An 18,308-nucleotide genomic window follows, 5' to 3' on the forward strand; every position below is an offset into this window, starting at 1 on the left:
CTGACTCCAAGGCAGTCATCTGGCCCCTAAACTGATGCCCAATGAAAAGTTGGTAGGATGTCAGCCGATGGGGTGGGCCGGGGCACAGGTAGGCTAACTGGGATGCCAAAAGTACCTAAGTGGGCTGAAGCCTATATTTTGTCCTATGCATGCAAACAATGATTCTGTTTGTGTGACACTTCCACTGAAGGTTCCATCCAACTATAGGGTTGCCCCATGCTGTTAGTGTTCACTAATCCCCTGAAGCAGGATTTCAGCAAGTGCAGCATGCTGCAGCAGGAAAGGGAAGTTACAGAATCATAGAATGAGAAGGGGTCTTATATAGATTATCTAGTCCAAATCTCTGTTCAGTGCAGGCAAAATCTAAAGCTACACATTGGTTGATTTTTCTCATCATAATTAAAGATCCTTGTCAGCCAACAAGAATGTCCTCATCCAGCAGAGGCAGGGTTAAAAACTAGTTTTCTTCAGTCTAAATACTTGATGACTGTGGATATTAACAGCACATGTCCCCATGCTGAAAGCACTGCAGAAAACTTAGCAATCATGGAGTATGAATCAAGTGAAACAGAGAGGTAGCAAAGTTTACAAATGATAAATTATTTAAAGGATACAAAACCTTAAGCTGAATGCAGAGTGCTTTCCTGTAGCTATTCACTGCTGTGAGATGTCACCTGAATCTTCTAATTTGCTGCCATGGTTACACATTGGCTAATCATTCCTTTACTTAGCAGATAAAGGAACATTAGCCAGTAAAGGTGCATTAAGAAAAAAAAAGTGTGTGCAAAAAAAAATGTATTTTTTAGTTTTCATCTTATTGGACCTAGAAAATATTGATACTTCCTGTATTCCTGTTTACTAAATACTAGGACATTTCCACACCCATTGAATGTAGTGAAATGCTTACCTTACATAGTCATTATATTCTAGCCCCTCCATATGACATTGCCAGCATCCAGCATCTGGGCAGTAACTGGCCGGCTACATGCTCCTTTTTAAAGCGCTAGTTGGGGAATCGCATAAAATGAATTCCCCAACCTATTTAGCTCCGGCAACAAGCAGAGGGAAGTTTTGGATGCTAAAATGCGCTAAAGGAACCTGCCTTGTCCCGCACCCTCCCTCTCTCTTGTTCCAGGGACAGGAACATTTTTTTAAAGGTCTAACATCCTGGAGCAATGAATATGAAGATAAGTGTACAGGCAATGCCAGAAATAATTTCTTCCCCCCCCCCAAAGTTGTAACACAAAGCATGCCTCTCTAAAGTCCCCCCAAAATCAGATTAATTTTTAAAAGTTAAATGCATAGGTGTTTAAACGGAGAACTATGAATTCAGATTGAGCCTCTTGTGGCGCAGAGTGGTAAGGCAGCCGCCTGAAAGCTTTGCCCATGAGGTTGGGAGTTCGATCCCAGCAGCCGGCTCAAGGTTGACTCAGCCTTCGATCCTTCCGAGGTCGGTAAAATGAGTACCCAGCTTGCTGCTGGGGGGTAAACGGTAATGACTGGGGAAGGCACTGGCAAACCACCCCGTATTGAGTCTGCCATGAAAACGCTGGAGGGCGTCACCCCAAGGGTCAGACATGACTCGGTGCTTGCACAGGGGATACCTTTACCTTTATCTTTACCTATGAATTCAGAAAAATAGTGGGCATTGTGGGACCTTTAAAAGATGGAGAAAGGCTGCCTGGATTGATTGACAGGTGGAAGAGAGTCACATGTAAAGTGTGTTGCTTGCTTCCGCCATTTCCAGCAGCACTTGTGGAGGGCGAGAAACACGAAAAGGCAGCAGATGACAGTAAGACAGCAAAAAGGTGAGGAGGGACTGGGAAGCAGGATAATATTTAGTGCTATGCCATTCAGCTGGCGTAACGCTGTTTTTTCTGATGTATGGAAATGCCCTCAGTATGGAATCCAGGGCCCATTCCGCACACATAGGATAATGCACTTTCAATGTACTTTGGCAACTGGATTTTCCTGTGCGGAACAGGAAAAACTTATTCTAAAGTGCATTGAAAGTGCATTATCTATTGTGTGCAGACTAGGCCCTGATTTGGGTTTTCTCTCTCCAAATTTTGGGGTCCATTATTCCCTATGGGGCGACTTTCTGTGTGGCTGGTAGGAAAGTTTGTTAAAGATACAGGCACCAGAATTGTAGCAGAGCTGCTGGAACCCCAAAATTTCAAGTAGATTAGACAAAGGGTGCAGTTCTATGAACCCCTGAAAGGCCCCCAGCCTTCCTCCATTATTTCCTATGTGTGTGTGTGGGATCCAGCCTCATACAAACCTCATCCTGAATTCAAAGACATTGAAGAACGCATTAAATGCATTTACAATTGCATGCTCCCTTGGGTTGCTATACAGTTGCAGAAAAATGCTAAATTTGTCACTTGAAAGGATGATACAGAAAATGGACTTCTGAGGTACAAATTACCCTAGGTGAATGCATAAGAATCCTTCTCTTGGCAAACAGGCATCACTAGGGTTATGCACGGTGAGGCATTGGCTGCGGCACCCTGGAGCGGCCGATTTGGACACCGCCGCGCACAATCCTAATCATCAACTTACTAGAATTTCCTTCAGCAAGAGCCAGCTTGGTGTAGTGGTTAGGAGCACTGGTCTCTAGTCTGGGGAGCTGCTCCCCCACATGTAGCCAGTTGGGTGACCTTGGGCTTGTCACAGCACTGATAAAGCTGCTCTGACCAAACATTAATATCAGGGCTCTCTCAGCCTCACCTGCCTCACAGCATGGCTGTTGTGGGTAGAGGAAAGGGAAGGCAATTGTAAGTCGCTTTGAGACTCCTGGTAGAAAAAAGTGGCATATAAGAACCAGTTCCTCCTCCTCCTCCTCCTCCTCCTCCTCCTTTGCTTTAGATTGCCTTGCAGGTGTATGAGAGTCACTTTTGTATCAGCAGCTCCATCATGGCTGTGAGAATATATCAATGATTTTACCATGTGAGGAAGGCCTGATCACATTTTTTTTTCTGATAAAAAGATACCTTCCAGCACATTTCCACACCTATCAGCAGATGTGGTGCAGCAATTTGAACATTATGCCAACCATGTTGGTGCTGCTTACGGGGAAGTGGTCCCTACTCAGTCTAGAGAATGTCTAAAGGACATTCCATTTAGTACTCATTGTAAGTTTATTCCGCTCTTAACCATTTCAATATTAAGAGCTTTCAAAATATATTGAGAACATTTTAATGCAAATGGTAAAGTGCCATTACTTAAGAAACGTTAATGCAAATACCCAGCTCACTTATCTTCATGAGCCTTCCTGCTGCACTCAATGAATGAGGCTGCTGTTAACACTTCAACAATATCCTGGTGTTTAAAAAAAAAAACCTCATCTCTTTAATTCAACAGGATTTATTTGAAGGAAATATTACTATACTCTTAGGTTTTTAATTACACAAGTCGCCCGCATTATAAAGAAATTTTAAAGGTAACTCACACACTGATTCCGCATAGAGATGTAAAACTCACACCACCTCGTGCTTGCAAATGCTTGGTTGGATTTCCTGCATCTTCCTGCCACCTTGTCATGGCTTTTTGCCTCCTGATCAGGCGGCAAGGGAAAACAATGCAAACTTCTACCCCAGCTCCTCAGCTTGTCAATCACTACAAGCCACCAATCCCTGCACAGTGGTTGTATTGGGGACTCAAACTTCCTTCCCCCCCTGAGCCCAGAAATTAATTTCTTTTAAAAAGTGCACTTCTGCTTTGCTATGTAGAAATGCCACAACAAAGAAACATTCCCTCCTCATTTTGGGATTCTTTATGTAATGGTCTCTATTTATGTTTGGGTAGATTTGTGATAGGCTGGCCATGGTAACTGGAACCCAATGAATGATTGTGTGTTCACAGTAATGTTTAAAACCAAAGAGCACGGACACCTAGCTGATTGGGAGAGGGCTGCTTCATTACACACACAAACCTTCTTTCCTTGTTCATATCCCACCACCAGAAAATGCAAATGGGAATGTGTTTTGGCTGCCTGATCCCAAAATGATGGTGCACAGTGAAGAGAACATTTTATTTTTACATGGGGAATGTAGTTTTGTGGTCTTGCAGCAACGTGGACCATGCCATTTTTAAAAAATCACAATCAAGAAATGGAGAGCAGAGGACGGGTGCAAAGTCAGGCAAAATGGTCCCAAGACTGTCCTGCATTTCTCCTCTACACAGGCTTGTCCCTGTTTGCTCCCCGGATCGCTGCGTGGCAAGAAGTGGCAAATCGAGTTTTGGCGATTTCCCTCATCACGGAGCAAACTTATGCCAGCCTCTTGAGAGGCCTGGGTTGCTGCCAACATCATGTGGAAGCATGACTAAAACCCAAGAGCAATGAAAGGCTGTCCTGGAGCCAAATTCCGCATGCAGAATCGATCACAGACATTTCTTTTATTCAACTTTCTGGTGGTACTGCCACAAATGAAAATTGTCCACATGGGTGGCAAAATGCAGTCTTTTTGCTCAAAAACATTCATCTTAAACATGTATATGTTATATATCTTATATATATAATTTTCAGGTGTAGAGCTTTGAAAGAGATGGAGGCATTGGTTTGACTTATCAAAGGGGAATCTACTCAACTTTAGAGAGGCGTTACTCTTCGCCCAAAACATGATTTCTAGGATTTTTCATTCTGTTCGTTTCCCTTGGATTTCCTGATCGCTTTGGACAGAGCAGCACGTCTAAATTGGCATTGTATTCTAGCGTTAGCTTTAGCTTTTGCAACAGGCCATACAGGTCCAAACAGGCCATACTGGGCCATCCAGGTCCAAAAATCCAAGGGATTTCCTACATTTTAAACTTCTCAAAGTTGCAGAACCCACAAATGACTACTATCATAACAGACATGGCTGGACCAAGGATTTGGGGAGCCCTAGGCTAGGACAACAAAGCCCATTTGGACCATAGGGAAGTGCTGCCATCCCTACCACCTTCCCCTGGTTGCACTATGGGGAGGCAGGAAGATTACATCCACACTCCTAACCCCAAGCTGTGCTGAAAAGCCTTCTCGCTCCCCAACAATGTGTCATGGTTTCACCTGACCTCTTTGTCCAATGTGTTGCAGCAGGAAGCCATTGTCCACCTCTTCATCCTGCCCTGTGGTCAGGCAAGGTGGAACAGGACTGGCAGGAGCAACTCCCCATCCCTGCCTGGCCTCAATAGAGGGTATGAAGGAGAGGGCAGGCTCTCCACTGGTCACCCACTGGGACAGGGACACCTCCCAATGGAGATCTCTATGCCATGGTCATCAAGTGGAGAGCAACCATGCTGGTTGGTGCTTCTTTGTCTCTGGTGACACTAGGTGATTGCCTAGGGCTGCCTAGTGAATGAGGTGGCCCTGCATTAGCATGGAAACATCTTGTGAGGTTTGTGCATCTAGTCCTGAGTACCAGAAAATCTGTCTGCATGAAGGAAAGAATGAATGTGTAAATCAATTTCTTGTAACTCCTACACTAAGCTGCTGATACCAGGTATGTCCTTCATACTTCTGTATATAAGATCATCTGTAACATGAGCTCTGAAGGTCCTATTCTTCTCTGCACAGCACACAGTTTCCACATTAGGGAAAGGCTCACTGAAGATGCCTTTCCCCAGATTCTTGGAATTGTTACATGATATAATTGTCCCGCACCACAACCTATTGGCCTCCAGAGAACTTCAACATGGATGTAGCTTAGTCCAATGGGGTCCTGTTCTTTTTTGGCTCAGCAATCCCCTATGTACACATGAAGGAGTTGTTTAGATGCTGGCCTATGATAATAAAACCAACAGTGAGCCAGCCCCTAAGAGAATAACACAAGCAATCCCAGAATGGTCTTGATTCTAAAAATAAAGCATTCATTTCCTGTTTGCTGGATTTATGGTGTAGAGGAGTAACGAAACTATAAATGTCAAGTGTGATCAGTTTCCAGCCCTTTCCCCCAGAGGTACATTGACATGTTTTATTTTTCCAGATTATCATACAATTATTAGCTGTTTGAACTATTTCTGTTTTGAGTGCGGTTACCTCTTGGCCTCTGCTGGCTAACAATCTGTCTTCTTGCTTTCCAGGAGAATTTCCCCCAACATCTAACGTATTTAGTATTTATCAGCAGCTTTCCTCTGCAAATATATAATATGAAATATGACAGGACACCATGATCTATACAAATCATTTGCCCAACTCTTTTAGCTAACACAAGGTTATGATAAAATGTTAATCATAGTGTTGTATCATAAAAACCAACATATACTGTGAGGGGATGATATCTCTGTATTCATCTGGAGCATAAAATGCAGTTCTGATTGATGAAAACCAGTCTGGGACTGTGGTTAGAGAATTGAACTAGGAATGAAATGACCAGAGCCCTGATTAGGGATGGTCATGAACCGAACCACAATCCAAAATTCATCATTAATTTTGCCTGTTCTTGGTTCGCAAAGAGAAATTTGCGACAGTTTTACTGTCACTATCTTCCATGAAAGCACTTCATGGTGGTTTCTGGAGATTCCTGACTAGAGCAGAAAGCAGGAGTTTAAAGGGACCCAGAATTACTTTAAAACCCTGCTTTCTGTTCCCCATGGAAACTTAAAAAACAGCTGAGTAGTGGGGAGGCATTTTAAAGTTTAAAATGATTTCACAAGATAGCTTAAAACAGCTGAGCAGTGGAGAGAAAGCTGCTTATTACCTCAGCTTTTTTTTTTTTTTGGCTTTCTGTGAATCCTGTTTAAAGGGTGTGGTTTTGCAAGACCTGTTTAAAGAGATCAATTGGGCCAGCTCATGAACCAACCTCCTGTTTCAGTTCATGGTTCGGTTCATAGTCTGGCATAAACCAGAGACCAACACAAACCGCAGAACAACATGGGACTACTTTTAGGCATTCAGCCCCCCATATTTCAGCATGCTCTTGTGAAGGCATATGCAGTTATATAAAATCTAAAACATGAGGTTTTTTGCACCAGGAACAATAGGAGTTCACAAAACAGCCTCTCTACTTTTCCTCTGTAGCTTCTGTGCTTTTGAAAAAATTATTCACCCACAGAAACAGGGGCTTGGTCTCATGCTGGCGTTCCACAGGTGACTTTTTTCTCACAACTGCCAAAACACCCCAAACTGGGTTTGAGTTCTCCCTCATAAACAAGATTAGGGGTGTTGGTGGCTACCATGGGAGGTGAAAGAAAACTGGTCTGTGAGTGAAAATAACTATGGTGATGTCTGTGTGGATTCAAGCCAATGTCCCCAAGCCAATGGGAAATGCAGCTGGAGAGAAATCCTTTTGCATTTTCTCATGGAGGCAAATTAGACAGGAATCACTTTGCATGACTGCATAGACTCTTCCATGAGTTCTTCTTTTATCAAGGTAGTATTCACATACCAATGGGGAGGATTTCTGCCACTTTTCATGATTTGCCTCAAGAAGGATGTCATACCCACATAACCTGTACCCCCAGCTTCAGCACCAGAGGGCCCTAACCCAGATGCGTTGACTGACCCAGATATGCTCCTGGAGTTGCCGGGAGATACAGCCATTGATCCCCAGAGCCAGGCTGATACCCACCCTTACTATTTCAACCCCCAGGACAAAATACTCATCAGTCTGGAAGACTTGCTGGAGGAACAGCACCAGTGGCCACAGTCCAAGGCCCTAGAAAGCCCTGAGCGGCAGCATCAGAGGAGTTGATCTACCATGACAGCTGTCAGTCAATCAGCATGCTTGCTAGCTCACTGTCAGAGTAGTTGGGACCCAGCAGTACCGGCTTCCTCTAACAAGGATTAGCTCCAGCTGCAGGGGTTAGGGCTTCTCTACCTGGTTCTGGCTATTTCAGAAGAACCTTGAGGGAAGGTCCTTTGTGGGGGAAACAAGTGCATTACCCTACTCATCTTCCCATACGACTCCTGTTTGAGTTCTGCTCCTTGCATCCCCAGTTCCAGACTCTCAGCTCAGCTGTGACTACGTTCCCCTCGGCTCAACTCTGACTACGTTCCTGGTTCGAGACCCTCAGCTTGGCTTTGACTACACTCCGAGTTCCAGACTCTTGGCTCAGCTTCAACTATGCCCCAGCTCCTGACCTTTGGCTTGGCTACTGATTCAGCTCCTGAATCTGTTTTGGTTTTTGATTCTATTCTTGGCCTAGCTCGGCTTGACTCCCTTACCCTCCCCACTTGCTGTGAAAGAGTTCCCTTGACTCCTGACCTCTCAGACTGGACTCTGGTCTCTGGCTAGCCCACTGTCTTGGCACAACCACCTGGCCAAGTAGGTGCAGCCCAGCAGGGTAGCTCAAAGAGTTTCTCCTTTAAATACAAACCACATCCTCGCAAGTCTTATGAAATAGCCCTCACTTCTGTCAACATTTCTACTGAGCTTTTTAATTCCAATACCAACTTCATCAAAGGAAAAGTTTCTCCAGTTACTCCTTGTATTTTAAAACTTGAACATATTAATTGCAACTCTATGTATATAAATGTATGTTTTTTGTGTATTGCTCTTCAATGAAAGATAGCCCCTTAACCAAATATAGCAAATGTCAAAAATGTACTACAAATCTAAAATTAAAAACTTGCTCTTTCAAAAAGCAAAACTAAGCTAAACACAAACAGATTGTACAGCTCACTTAACAGGACAATCCTGAAAGAACCCAAGAAATGAGGCATTTTCAAGTGGTTCTGCAAGGTATAGAGTGAGAAGAATAAACAAGCCTGTAGAGTCTTGTTCTGCAACATGGGAGGGGGCAGCTGCAAGTCCCTGTAGAGTGTAAAATAAGGTATATATTGTGTTGGACCCAGTACAATTACTAGAAAGGGGGTCTAACTAAAGAAGAAGACATGACTTCTGGATATAGAGGTGCAAAATGAGACCTCTAAATTTCCAGCTTAAAATCATAGCCAAATATCGCTATTGCTGCTTTCTCAATTAATATCAACAATTTCAAATATACAGGGGTGGAGAAACATGGCTTCTTGAGCAGTTCACTATTATGTGAACTCTGGAACCAGACAGGGGTCTATTTGCAGCTGCAATCGGCAGAAAGGGGCGAGGTGCGCAAACCTCCCCAATTTTCTACTCAAGAAGTTCTTGGGAACTCGTGGGGCTAATACTGATCCTTAGGGAGATTTATCTCCCTGGATAACAAGCTCTGTGTGTTCAGAGCCATGAAGAAGCCATTCACCATCTTTGAACTTTTCTGTCTTTTCATATTTTTTTTTTAAGACTATTTTTGTTCTATTACTCCCTGAGCTGCTTGGAAGAGTCTTCAGAATTCTCATGGAGCTTAATCTCTGGCTACAAACACCTAGAAGAAGAAGAAGAAGAAGAAGAAGAAGAAGAAGAAGAAGAAGAAGAGTTGGTTCTTATATGCCGCTTTTCCCTACCCGAAGGAGGCTCAAAGCGGCTTACAGTCGCCTTCCCTTTCCTCTCCCCACAACAGACACCCTGTGGGGTGGGTGAGGCTGAGAGAGCCCTGATATCACTGCCCGGACAGAACAGTTTTATCAGTGCCGTGGCGAGCCCAAGGTCACCCAGCTGGCTGCATGTGGGGGAGCGCAGAATCGAACCTGGCATGCCAGATTAGAAGTCTGCACTCCTAACCACTAAACCAAACTGGCTCTCATTACTCACCTACTAAGAGGGAGTAATTCTCCAGTGACTTTAAATTGTTTTTGCACACCTCCCCCTGCTCTGTGATCAAGAAGTTACCTCCTACAAAGCCTTTCCGGCCAGTTCTTCTTTTCCTCTTTTAACTTCCGGGAGAATGTGGGATATACTAATAACACTGAAAACCAAGAAAGCGTTTAACAAGCCTGTTTATTATTTCACGGTGATTGTTTCCTTGATAAGGTATGTGTGCGACACCTTTCCTGAAGTTCCGTGACTTTCTAAGCAACGTTATCAAAACCCTTTGAGGGAGGACCTCTCCTGGCTATTTGCAATATTGTCTGAGCTTGGCTGGTGACTTATAAGCCTAAAATATGTCTATGTTAAAAAAAATGGTCCATCTATTAGAGAAACAAAGCCAAGACAGAGCCCCTCAAAAAAATATGACTCCCCAGATAAGGGCACCCTTTTGAAATGGCATACAGTTATTTCAAAGCAACAGTACACAAGAATCAACCAAAAGATACATGGATCTGTTTTGAAAGTAATCAATTTAAAGGAGCTTCTCAGGAAAAAAATCGTACTGATACATTTTGCATTGGAGATCAGGAGGTGCAACTCCCTCAAGATTTATCGGTGAATACTCTGTGGAAAAGAGTACAACTGCACTTTCTACACCAAAGTCTAATTGGACAGAATATAAGTCTATGGGAACAACAAGGTGCAGTAAGCCTAGATATGAGACCCCCCCTTAAGAAGATTGGGAAAGGGAAAGGAGAAGCAAAGGAAAGGGGGAACAAGGTGTTTGAAATCTTTTCTTTATTTTTTTTCTGTACACTTTTACATAAATGATATATAACATCTAAGGTAATCAAAAAGATTTTAAGGAAATATAATTGTAAGTTCTGGAAATGTCATGATAAAGTGGATTTTCCCCCTCTCTTTTTTATTAGTGTATAGTTACGGGGCCAAAGTGCATATTGTTCTAAAAGAAATGTTCAATGTTAAGTATCTAATTCAAACATAGAAATATGGTGTTGAAGGCTCTTTGATTGTGTTAAAAACCTAATTTTCTATGCAATCACTGCAGCAAGGTTACATCTATAGTCAACAGAAAATTAGTTGAAGAATCTCAAGAACTGTGGAATTCTTATGTTAGAAAATTTATAAATTTTGGGCTAAGGTCAAGACATCATCTTGATGCTTTGGTTTAAGTTTAATGGTAATATTTGTATTATCCAGGGTTGATTGTAAGTGTTGGAAATGTTATGTTAAAGTGGGGGGTTTTTTGTTGCTTTGTTTTTATATTAAATATTTGGCAATATGAAACTTCAAGCAAATGGGGACTTTGGGGAGTAGAGGGAGTGATATTGTAATCAAATATATTATTGTTCTATATATATATATATATATATATATATATATATATATATATATATATATATATATATATATATATATCTCCAGGGCAAGGATGGGCAGCAGTTTTGTATGGGAGGTATCACTATCAGACTTTTCATCTGAGATATTGCTTCTGTGCAGATGTAATGAAAACAACCTCCCATATTTTGTTCCATTATGCGTCATACAAAGTGGAAAGCAATGAGCTGATACTGCCTGCCCTTTCCAGCTTTAAGCCCCTGGATAACTACCTGAATTATGCAGAGGGGTGCCTGGTAAAATTCCTTTTGGATAACAGGTCAAAGGTGATTTCAATTGCAGTTGCAAATTTTTGCTACTTAGCATTTAGAGAACGAAAACCTTTACTTAAGCAAAATAGGTAATTTCATTGTTGCTGTATTTTATACTTTATCATCAATATATCCATTTTTATTTGAGATATGCTACTTCTGCTGGAGGAGAAAGAAAATTCTTCAAAATCTCCTGTGGTACAGGATTGACTGTTACTATCCAAGGCAGAGCTCCTCCTACCACATACCCTATGTGCTCCCAATAGGTCAAACTATTGATGGCAGGTAAGTTGTTTGAGAAGTAACCTGGGTTTAATTATGTATGGTATTGATGGTTGTGTTGCTGTTTTTGCCATTCAAGCCATGCAAAGTGGAGAAAGGCAGCTAAAATGCGCAAATAGTGTTTAAAACAGTACAATGACAAAGGCCTAATTAGCAGACCTTAATATTAGGGGGGAGTAATATGGGGAAAGGTAGATATATGCACTCAGTTAGAAAACATCCAAACAGAGGTGACATCCTGGTTGCTTTTATGTTTGATTGGCTTTCAGTTCACACTGGCAGTAATGGTCCAACAAGATCACCCCCTTTCACATAAAAAATGCAACAACCAGCCTTCTCAAAGGCTAAGGCACATCCTTTTCAGAACCAAGAGTGAAATGCCACACTCTCAGCGAACCATGCAACCTAATAACCATCTAAAAAAGAAAACAGGTACAATCACAGTCATTGCCAGATTTCTCATTTCTTATTTATTCCCCTTTAATAAAAACCGTGCTAAGTGTTGAGCCGGACTTAATTGTCCCTGTAAAGGACATTGAGAATTATTCAGAGCTGGCAGCAGAATGAATTGGGAATTAGAAGGTAGAAATAGAATTCGCTACACAAATTGCAGTTGGGGATCATATTTGAAATGTTCCCCCTGCAAAGAAGCAAGGGAGAACAGAAAGAACAAAGCTAGAATTTCTTCCAATAATGTGTTATCTTTTTTCCCTTTTACTTACAAGGAGTTTTTCTCCCATAAAGGAGCCTTCAGTAATAATATCACTTGTAAACCTTGAGGATATAACCCAATCACTACCGCATTCTACCACCAGCTGCTGAACCGACCAATCCTAAAGAACAAGGAACAGATGTACATTTTAAAAATGTGCAAGTATCTTTGTACAGTATCAATAATATTTCCAAGTAGAACTATTCCTTTGCACATGGATTCAGTTCAAACTGAATGTAAGCCAGCTCCATTCCATCCTTTTCCCCATGTTGACCATTTATGTGCTGGGAACTTCACTGCCCCAGCTCCCATGCAGGAGCAAAAATCGAAGGTGGATGAGGTACACGGGGCAAAATGCTCCACCATGGGGGTGCAGGAAGAGGCGGGGCAACCTGCCACGACTAAAACTCCAGCCTACAGCATGGCATGAAACCTCCAGTGCATAAATGGTAATTAAAAAGCATCTCATGCCATTTAAGACCCCTGACAATGGCTTCTGAACTAGCTGTTTGATGTGCTTTTTCTGGCCTTTGGCAGCTGAACATTCCTCCCCTGTCATTGAAACTGGCCACAGCAAGCATTGAGGAAGCATGTAAAGGAGCTAAAAACAACTCCCATTGACACTGAAGTATAACATTGCAATTATATTTTCAGGCTTCCTGGACCTCTTAGCTAGTTCTGCATTCACTAGTTACCTATCGCTTTAATGTCATAGCCAGCCATATCCAAGCTCTGGAGGATAACTATCCCAGAAAAGTTACTGTTCAAAGTACCACATAAGCAAAATGCCTTATCAGATTTAAGCAATATGACAGACCCCCTACGCCTTTCCTCACTCAGATGTATATGTTTCCCTCCAAAATAAAATGTTGTTCCCCCAACTGCCTTTCCATGATAGTTTCTATGTTATAAAATTTAGCTGACTGTCCCACCATGGCACTGAGAGATCTTTTGGCTTTAAATCACCCCCGAAAGCTTACTGGAAGGTATGAGAGCCCTCTTTTTTAAAACCTTTTAAAAATTGCATTGAAAATTTTGTTATCAACCCCAAATCAAAATATTTTATCTTACAAAGATGAAAGGGTAGCTGTAGAGCAGAAAATGAAGGTATTCTTAAGGGTGTAATCACCTTGTAAACATTGGCAAATGATCCATTTCACTATGTTATCACCACTCACTAAACAAATCCCCCAAAGCTGAATATCCACATGCCAGATGACACGTGTGTAAGTGCATTTCTGTTAACACTGTGTTTATTGAAAACATCTATTTTTGTTTGATCTTTTGCCCATTCAGTTTGACTGTGCTCTCCTGGTCTCCTAGAAAGCAGCTACCATTCTGATAGCATCCGCAGTTTCCCTTCTTTGAAATACGTGTTTTGTTAAAATCTGTGGGTTCAGGAACACACAGACACTGGAATTATTGCAGCTCTTTTTATTGGTGGAGACACATGATACAAGTAGCACCAAGACTTCACTAGGATACCCCACAAAATCCCCACCAATATATATACAAATTAAACAATAGATCGACCCGCTTCTGTGGGTGATTGGTTACATGCTGGTTGAAACTGACTGGATTCCTGGAGAATCCTGCCGTGAGCCAGCCAGTCAAGCTGTGGCTAGGCCATTTGAATTTACTGGCTCCCGTAGGAAGGCCAGTCGGCTCTGAGCCAATCAGAGGCTGAGAATTTCAATCCTTCCTTGGACCTCAAGCTTGGTTCTTGGCAGGCCTTCATACACAACATATTTCCCTCTCACTTCTGGGTAGCCTGAAACATTATTTATCTCACACAACTCTAAGGAAATTCCCACACCTGATTTTCCCTTTTTAACTGGTCATGAAACCTCCTTTTGTTCATAGAAGAATTCTCCCTAGTCCTTTGGTCTGAAATTGGGAGTACCATCTCACTGCCAAAATATTCTCCACTTTTCTCTGACTAAAATTCTTCTCCAGTGAGTAGAGGCTCAGCTAAGTGATAGGCAGGTTCTGTCATCCAAACCAGAATGAACTCCCTTCAGAACACAGCAACAGTATCTATTCCCTCTCAGTTGTTGTCAGCCAATGAGAGTGTGTGGAGCTGTCTATTGCTCAAACTCAAATGTCTTGAAAAGTGCTGCTGAATGCCACACATGGACTTGGATAAGAAGCCCTGATTAAATCTTGAATGCTGATACTTAGTTAGATTACAGATAGGTTCACCATTCTACTTATGTTTAACTTCTGGATAATTGAGCTCTATTTTTTACTCATATAAAGTGCCTTGCAACATTTTTCTCTCCTCCTATATTTTATCATTACTGCAACAGCCCTTTGAGTCCAGGAGTTCTGGAGGAGATCTGCAGCATTTCCCCTCCTGCCTTTATGAACTTGGCCACACGCTACAGAACTGGCCGCTTCCATTGCTCCCCTCTCTCCCTCCCAAGAGTAAGTGCTCTTGTGATTTCTGTGCCTGGGAGGGGGTGGAGCCTGCATGTCTACTCCTGCTTTAAAGTGCCTCCCACCTCTCCCTTCCCCACATCCTCCTCAAGCCTGCCTGTTAATGTGGGTGGAAGTGACATCACTTTGAGGTGCGTGGCAGGGAGGCATGGCCAGGTGACATCATTTCTGGGGCACCTCGCAGCTTAAAAAATTATTTCAGGGGCTCTTCCACAGAAAAAAGGTTGATAAATGCTGCTCTACAGTATGAAGGACACAGTATGTATCCTCTACATTATGTAGAAGATAAGAGTAATGGCAATAATATTTAGAAGATAATATTAAGAAGATGAGCTCCCACGTATGACTTATTTAGATTCTCACTGAGTTATCTTCTTCATTATACATTACCCATACTTCCACCTTGCCGAAATGCTGAAAATAAGGATCAGAGATAATATATTGTCACACCAACAGTCGCACCTTGTAGCAAATCTGTGACTTTAAGAATTCATTGTTACCAGGCTTTTAACATATTTTAGCCATAAAATCCCAAATATAAATATTGCAACTACCTTACATAGAAGATTGTCTCAGTAAGGTGGATCTGCAGTAGAAGAGCTTGATTCAAGTCTAGTAGCACCTTGGAAACCAATGATATTTTCAGGGTATAACCTTTCAAGAGTCTAAGCTGACAAAGTGTGTTACAAAGGGAACTTTGACTCTCAAAAGCTTGTACTCTGAAATTTTGTTGGTTTCCAAGGGGCTAGTGGACTTGAAACTAGCTTCCATACAGAACACCATTTAATCTAAGCAAATTATTGTTGCCACAGTCAGACATATGACAAGTGTAACTCCTCCATTATCATGTCTGTTTTTTAAACTTAAAGTTAGTATTCCATAGTTACAATAATAAAATATGCTAAAACATATGCATATGTAATCAAAGATAACAACCTGTCCAGATCAATCCTCCCTAGATAAATTTTCTTCTGAACACTCTGGTTGCCATGAGAATGCAAGCAACACAGTCATCAGATAACAGATTCTAATTTCAGCTGTTCACTTTGGTACTTTGAGCATTTGAAAAGATGTGGGGTGAGGCGAAAGGGCTCCGTGACATGGTCCCAGTCAGGATTGTGCCATTGTGGCATTTCCAAAAGGTGAAAGTGAACTTATGGTGGCTTCAAGTTCTCCATCCCATTTTGCTTGGCTCAGAGAAGGAGGACAGTACATAAAGGACCCACCATGTGGAGTGATCCAGTATGTTAGTGTGCAGTGGTCAGTTCTCAGGTAAGTAAATGGTAGCACACATTGCAGTAGAAATATTATCCATGGTGCCCTCAGCTGCCTTCCCTGAGAAGAAACTCTCCAGCATAATGACTCCAAGAGCATGGCGGGGGTGGGATGGGGAGTGGAATCTCTCTATAAAACACAAGTTTGGAGAGTTACATTTCAATATTCTTTTGTACTGTTTTATGTTCCCATCGCCAGTCACTGCATTACAGGCTAATTAATGATTTATGAAGGACTTGGAAGCACTTTAGAGGACTTTGCTTCAATAGAAAGATTTTTAAATATTACTAAAGATCCTGGTAGTTATGTCTGAAACAGTATAGAAGCCACTGCATCCAACTGTTTTTACATCTCCTTGGAGGGGATAGTGAAAGAATATACTGCAGCAGAAGGGCTTTTAAAAGGAAATGTTTCCAAGGGGAACATGTAAATAAGCAAGATATTGCAATTTTTATGGTATGTGAATGTGTATTTGCATGAGTGCTGGTGTATATATGCAGTCGCACCACAAAAGGCAAGTCCACTTGAATCAAAATGGAAGACCATTTGGTATCATCATTTTGGGCTAAATGACAGATATATGAGCTGGGTTTTTATTTTGCCACAGGAGGACAAGTCTATCTGCAAAGAGCAGAAAATAAAAGATGATCTAATATACAGACTGAAGAACCAACTCGAAATGGAGTAGGGCTTCCTACATAGCCATGATTTGTAGTAGTCCTCGGAGAACATTAGTAACAACCTTTCAGAACTACTGATTACAGAAGTGAGATGCTCTGCATATTAACAATGCAACTTCACCCAAGAGGATCCGCGAACAGTCTGACAGCAACAAAAAGAAGAAGAAAAGGAAAGGAATGAATAAAGCATTGGTGGGGGGAAGTAAATCCGCTGGATGGATTGAATGATAAAAATGAAATTGAAATAAAGTGAGTCAAGCAGGTGGCACTGGAAGAGAGATAAACAAGAAGGGAACCAATTATAATAAGCACACTAAAGGCATGGCTTTTAGGCCTCTGATTCCCAAATGGTGGGTTAAAATCTACAAGTGGGATACTTCAGTTGGGTGATGGTTATCAAGAGACATAGCAAGAGACTATGCAAGCTTTGCGACTGGCTCAAGCAATAGCTAGAACAAAAAAAAATGATTGCAAGAAGACAGCTTCATGGAAATGTCTCTAAGACATTGCTATTCTATGCAGGACAGAATCATAGACTTGAAAGGGATCTCCAGGGTCATCCAGTCATCCACCCCAATTCAGAAACTCACAGCTACCTTCTACCCATAGTGACCCCAGTTTCATGCCCAAGTGATCCTCCTACAAACACCAAAAATCTCCGGAATTCAGCCTGGCCTGGAGAGAATTCACCTACCATCTCACAGTGGTGATCAGCAATTCCCTGCAGGTGGCTCCAGGTTGACTCAGCCTTCCATCCAGGTTGACTCAGCCTTCCAGGTCAAAAAATGAGTACCCAGCTTGCTGGAGGGGTAAATGATAATGACTGGGGAAGTCACTGGCAAACCACTCCGTATTGAGTCTGCCATGAAAACGCTAGAGGGCGTCACCCCAAGGGTCAGACATGACTCGGTGCTTGCACAGGAGATACCTTTAACTTTTACCTTTACCTAAACAATAGCCATGATCTGGAGCGAAGCCATGATCTTATGGCGTTAATTGTAGGCAGTGCTCCTCATGGGCATGAGGAGCACTTTGTCTGTCTTTCTACATGGGCATGAGGCTTTTTCTTTGTCCCTCTTTGTCCATTTGTCTTAAGAAATACCTTGTAATTTCAGAAAAAATGCACCATAGCCCATAACAGGAAAATTCCATGTACATCTGATGGATGAAGATTTCATAACACAGTAAATTAAATGCAAAAATTAATTTATAGATGAAGAACAGCACAAGCACTCAGGGAACCCAGTGAAAGAATGATGAAAATGAAGTCAACATACTCATCTAGAAGACTGCTTTGGAAAAATACATAGCTATCTTTTTGCAGTTATTCCCAGAGGTGTGTTTTGCTGTAAGAAACATCATAATGCTTGTGCATCAAGACACAGGTTGTTGAAGTGGTATGGTTTGGAATAAAACATAAGACTTCCTTAATGAAAATGAATTTATCACTATTCCTCAGAACACAAAATAATTAAGAACCCTTCATCCTAAAATACTGTTTGAGAAAGCGTGGCATTAAATTACAGATCTGGAACAATTTAAATAGGTCATTTGGTTAGGCATAGAGTTGATTTATAAATCTTGGCTGCTGTAGGAAGTTGCTGAATATTAATTGGTATGAGTAGTTGTGGTTTTGTTTTGTTTTGTT

At 41.8% G+C, this 18,308-nt stretch overlaps 1 long non-coding RNA gene across 1 annotated transcript; it reads left to right on the plus strand.

Moving 5' to 3' along the window:
* Positions 1 to 1,701: 1,701 nt before the first annotated feature.
* On the plus strand, positions 1,702 to 17,366 carry LOC143836784 (uncharacterized). The gene is made up of 3 exons (XR_013230732.1): positions 1,702 to 1,808; positions 11,421 to 11,557; positions 16,588 to 17,366. It is a non-coding gene; the product is annotated as an uncharacterized LOC143836784 (long non-coding RNA).
* The last annotated feature ends 942 nt before the right edge of the window (positions 17,367 to 18,308 follow it).

This window comes from Paroedura picta, chromosome 4 (genome assembly GCF_049243985.1).
Source record: "Paroedura picta isolate Pp20150507F chromosome 4, Ppicta_v3.0, whole genome shotgun sequence".
Classification (NCBI taxonomy): domain Eukaryota; kingdom Metazoa; phylum Chordata; class Lepidosauria; order Squamata; family Gekkonidae; genus Paroedura; species Paroedura picta.